Raw genomic sequence first — 6,221 nt, 5'->3', positions numbered from 1 at the left:
GTAACCTCTTCACTTTCCCAGCAGTCCTCGGTCATACCGAAAGATGTTTACTTCATTAAAATCCAAAGAGTCAAAGGTTTTTTTTACATAATCTTTCATTTTGAACCAGAGAGGGAAAAAAGGAGGTTAAATATTTAAAATCTTTCTCGGTTCGTCGTCTTTTCAGTGAAAGAATTCACACACAGACAAAAAAGGTCTCTAAAGCTCCAGCTTTGAAATGATGAACACGTCTGATTCTTTTATTTCGGGAAGGAGGGAGGAGGAATTTTGATGTGACCCAGTTTGAAAAAGCTCAGGAGCCGGAGGTTCACTCACAGTCTGTTCCACAGGAAGTCACAGCCAGGTCACACATTTCATCTAAAAACCCTGGAAACATCGCAGAGAAGAAGAAGAGTGACAATTATTCTCTGAGATCATGTTTTAGGCATCTGAATGCATTCATTAAATAAAAAAAATCTCATAAAATTCCACTTTATCTTAATAACATGACTTTAATCTCAGAATTCTGACTTTTTTTTATGAGAATTCCGACTTTTTGACTTTAATCCCAGAATTCTGACTTTTTTTTTTTTATAAGAATTCTGACTTTTTTGGGGGAGAATTCCGACTATATGACTTTAATCTCAGAATTATGACCTTTTTAAGGATAATTCTGTCTTTTTGTCAGAATTCCGATTTCTGAGAATTCTGACTGTGACTTTAATCTCAGAATTCCGACTTTTGTGAGAATTCCAACTTCATGACATTAATCTCAGAATTCCGACTTTTTCAGAGAATTCCGACTTTATTAGAATTCCGACTTTATGATTTTAATCTCAGATTTCTGACTTTTAATGATAATTCCAACTTCACTCAACTTTTTATGAGAAAATTAGTTTTTGCAGTGTAGAGACACCAGTTTTATAACTGTTAGATGTTTTTATGCGATTCTTGAATCTTCTGCCATAAATTAAATCTAATCTAACAGGAGTTTCTGTCCTCACACACAGACTGTGATGTATTTGTTTGTTTTGTTGTTGTTGTTGGTGAATGTGAAGTTACCTTGAGCCTGAATGTTGGACGATGTTCTTCAGACACACTTCTCGCTTATCTTTCCACTGAAGGCCACTTTCTTTGAGTGCAGACTGTAAAACGAACTCTGTCTCAACAGAGCGTTAAAAAACATGAAAACATCCCATTATACAATATATTCCAGTTTATTATACAAACCTCAGAGTTAAGTGTTGTACAGTCAGAGCTCTGGAGGTTAAAAAGTGATGACGGGGCACGAGCTGCAAAAAACCACAACTCAGTCACCGGCATTGTATCGTTTTTGAGTAATAAAGGAGACAATGATACCCTTTAACTGATTGATATATAGTTAATTAGAAGTAGTTACTGTGAATATAATCACCCACTCCAATTTATGAATACAGTTGCAATACCCGTTCCTATATATGACACAAAAGGCCCCAAACATCCAGAGCAACATACAGGTACAAATAATCTAACGATACATCATCAAATTTGACTTTGTGCAGCTGTATTTTTATTAGAGGAAAACATTTTCCTGCACAGAAAGATGTGGACGCAGAGATAAGAGGAGCTGTGTAGATGAGATGAGGTGTTTAAGGTCAAGGTTCAGGGAAAACAGATGCAAATGTTGAACAAGTAAAATAACTACAGAGCAGAGTTTGTGAGCCAGGAGGCTGGAGATGAACGAGCTGAGTCTGGGTTTTAATTTTAGCCATGAGTCGCACCTGGTGGATCCACACGGTCTCTGACACACACACACACACACACACACACACACACACACACAGGTGTGCACGGTATTTGTAGTGAGGACACTCATAGACATAATGCAGTCCCTTACCTTAACCATCACGACTAAATGTGGGACCCTAAAACAGAATGTGAGGACCAGCCAACATGTCCTCACTATATGGTTTATACACAAGAACACACACAGTTTATTTCATTCTCACTTACAGTACATCTGTCGTCTGGTCTCACAGTTCTGTCCACGCTCACTGCAGCACAAACATCACACTGTGAAGTGACCTGATCTGAGTTTGTCAGACTGTTTTCACCCTCAGGCTTTTTCTGTCTTTCTTTGTGACGCACAAATATGTTGGTTTATGATGTTTTTATTCAAAGTGGTGCACAAAGTGTTTGTTCCTGCATCATATGCAGTGGCACTCAATATAATTCATTGTTTGCTTACAATGACAATAAAGCTATGTAATCCAATCTAATCCAAACTGTGTTCTTTTTTTTCTAAAATCCCTCCCAAATGTGACTATAAAATATAATCTTGATTTAATTTGACATAAAATACACAAATAAATCCCCAGTACTGGTTCTTAATTTAACACTGCACATGCAGTGTAATCCTAGATCCAGTGTAATCCTCCTGGCGACCCCTAGAGAGGTGAAGCTGAATTGAAAAACAAAAAATAACAATAAAATATTAGAATTGTGTTCTCTTTTTGTTAGGTGCGGTAACACAACTGTCCCTTTCACAATAAAATACCTAAAAAAATGAAGGAAATATTTGGTGCTACTAGTTAACGAGTTTGTTTTCCTCAAAACTCAAACCCAAAGGAAACCAAACAAGACAACAAAACTACACTTCACATAATTCCACTCTGCATTGCACCGGTGGCACTTACTTCACATCTGATGAAGACTCTGGAGCGGCTCTTCCTCAACCTCCTCAGGCCTCAGGTACAGCACGCTGAGGACACCCTACAACCTCGGGCAGAGGTTGCCATTCTATACCTCCCACACCAAGCCCACTCGCATCTGGACAAGGGAAGTGGCACAGTCAGGATCCTCTTTTTGGACTTTTCGGGTGCCTTCAACACCATCCGGCCCCTTGTATCCAAAGAAAAACTCACCAGAATGCGAGTGGACCCCTGCCTGGTTGCTTGGATTTCCAGCTACCTCACAGACAGACCACAGTATGTCAGGCTGAAGGACATCACGTCTGACACTGTGGTCAGCAACATCGGAGCTCCTCAGGGGACTGTGCTGTCTCCCATCCTCTTCACTCTGTACACTGCGGACTTCTGCTACAACTCTGAAACGTGTCACATCCAGAAGTCCGCAGATGACACGGCCGTCATGGGGTGTATCCGAGACAATGAAGAGGAAGAGGAATATAGGAGCCTGGTGAGGAACCTTGTTGTCTGGTGCCACACTAATAACTTGCAGCTCAACACCTCAAAGACCAAGGAACTGGTCATCGACTTCAGGAGGGACAGACCCAGTTCGAGACCAGTTCTAATAGAAGCAGAGGAGGTGGAGGTCGTGCAGACCTACAAATATCTTGGGCTGTGGCTGGACAACAAGCTGGACTGGACAAGCAACACAAGGCAACTGTACAAGAAGGCCCAGAGCCGGTTGTACTTTCTGAGGAGGCTACGATCTTTTAACATCTGCAAGAAGCTCCTGTGGATGTTCTACCAGTCTGTGGTTGCCAGTGTTCTCTCTTACGCTGTGGTGTGCTGGGGCGGGGGCACAACTAAGGCAGACTTCCACAGACTGGAAAAACTCATCAGACGGGCCGGCTCGGTGGTAGGAATGAGGCTGGACCCTCTGGTGACAGTGGCAGAGAGGAAAACTCTTGACAAACTGAGCATCCTGGACAATGCCAACCACCCTCTGCACACTGTCATCAGCAGCCAGAGGAGCCACAGAAGCCTCAGCAACAGGCTGCTCCTCCCAAAGTACAGGACCAACAGGCTGGGGGACTCGTGTTTCCCCCGGGCCATCAAACTGTACAACTCCTCACTGGGGGGGAGGAGGGCAAACAAAAACACAGTACGAACTAAAACAAACAACTGTCCATGATCACAACCCACCGAAATGTGCAATAACCACAACAAAAACTCATAATAACGTACAATAAAACCATAAAGCAATGTGCAATAAAACCCTGGGCAATATGGGGTAACTGTAGGTGTGTGGGTATACATGTATATGTATATGTGTGTACCTATGTGTATGTGTGTGTGTGTTTGTGTATATATATGTATGTATGTATATATATATGTATACATATATATATATATATATATATATATATATACATATATATACATATACACGGCCGATAAATTGATTTTCTCCTCTGCAATGTAAACTCAGACTCGACAAGATGTCCGATTGCGTACCTTAGTCGGACTATGGTACGACCTTAGCCGGTGTGTTTGTAAGGGTTTGACTTTTTTTTACAGCTGCTGAAATAAATAAATAAATACATGAAGGACAGTTTTTAAAAAGAAACAAACACGTAGTACGTCATGTAAAAACTTGATTAACTGTTCCTTCATGTCTCTGCTGTTGAGTCACCGCTCTGTCAGTCTCAGTCTCCTGACGTCTGAGTCTGATGCCGCTGAAACAGCAAAGTCACGTCGTCTGGACGTAAAAATAATTAACAAAGCTCGTCTACACGGCGGCTACTTTACCCATAAACACAGGCAGTAAAAGTTAATCGACTTACTCTGGAGTCGTCTGCTCTCTCAAACGTCTCCTCCTCGGCGATTTATCGGATTAACTCGACTCAAACAGAATCTCAGATTGGTTTTTGATGCTTTTTAAGAAGCCGATTAGGGAACGATGACGGTGAATTAGGCAGAAATGATGTGCAGTGTCGAGTCGACGGGGAAATGAGAGACAGAGACACCGAGACATGGTTGTCCTCATGTCACAGTCCACTGTCTCTGCTCAGTCCACTCCAGACATTTAGTTTAAATGACAATTTTCTTCTCACTCTACTGCAGAGGTTCCAAAAGACTGGGTCGAGACCCCCAAATGGGTCACGAGAGATTTTTCTTTGGTCCCACATCATCTTCCCAGAACCCTTGAAGTCAATGTAAACCCGTTAGTCGGACTAATATCGAGCTAGTCTTAGTCGGACTAACACACCTGGATAATGGATTTCATACTCTGATTACTAGATTTATTTGTATATACAGTGTAACAAACTCTCATAAAAACAAAAAAACATAAAAATGTTTGGAAATTGTCAAAACCCATGTTATTTATCTGAAAAATAACAAACTGAATTCACCTTTTTATGCAGAAATTTAAGCCAGAGAAGTCAGAAATGAATCAATCAATAACATTCAACCACTAAAATAATTTTGTCTGTGCGGGAATACAAGTAAAGAACTATAATTTGACAACTTAATCAAGAAATAATCGTGGGATTTCCTATTTTTTCTGGGTTTTTTTTGTAAAAAAGTCAATTTGAAAACAGTAATAATTATATTAAAGTCCTTCAAATTGGTATTTCTAATCTTGGCTGTTGTTGACACGTTTTCATTGGTCTGATTGGTTGTAGGTTGTAGGTCCGTCCAATTGTGTACAAGGCCACGCCTCCTGGAAGTGGGAGGAGACTCCTGCCTGTTCCAGATAGTGGTCCGTTGGTCTCTATTCTACATAATTACGTGCATCTTTTGCATTAGTATGGATGTTACACAAGACTTCCTCTAGAGGGCGGTGCCAACGCAACTTTTGACAACTTGCTTTGACGGATTTCCCCTTGAAATAAACATTACCTGACGGTTCCCTGTCGACTCTATACTGCCCCCACATTTACCGGTGCTATTGCTCCATTTTGGACGAAATGATAGCAAAATAAGGACGAAAGCCTCTGCCTCTATCTAAGCTCACCTACCACAGTTTGAGAACCATGGGCGCAGAGTATTAAGCGTGGTCTGAACAGGTGCTTGTTAAGGTTGAATAAATGTAAGTATTAATAAAGTAATATTGATGTGTTTTAAAAGAAACACAGACTTGACCTTTAATTGGTCCAGAACCACACCTCCACGAGAGAGAGGGAGAGAGGGAGAGAGAGACTAAAGAGGAGGGACCAGAACCAGACACACAGAGCGGCTCAGTGTCTGCTCTGAGTCCAGAGGGAGCGCGTTCATCCTCGGCGCTGACTCCACTGAGCTGCCGCTCCTCAAAAAAACAAAAAACTGCGTGGACTCAAACATCATCATCATCGTCATCGTCACCTCTCCCACGAGGTTCCTCCACTCCTCTCTCTCTCTCTCTCTCTCTGTGCGTCTGAGTGGCGCGCGCTCCCTCGTGCTCCCCTCGCCGCGTTTTGCGCACGGACTTCCAGTTCCACATCCACGCGCGTGTCCACACACACACAGTTTGCGCACCGCTGCTCTGCGGACTCTCTCCACTCTCTGTGGTGGTTTTTTGTTACTTTCAGTCGT

This window comes from Solea solea, chromosome 14 (assembly GCF_958295425.1).
Source record: "Solea solea chromosome 14, fSolSol10.1, whole genome shotgun sequence".
Taxonomy (NCBI): Eukaryota; Metazoa; Chordata; class Actinopteri; order Pleuronectiformes; family Soleidae; genus Solea; species Solea solea.
This window is presented reverse-complemented; position numbering follows the sequence as displayed.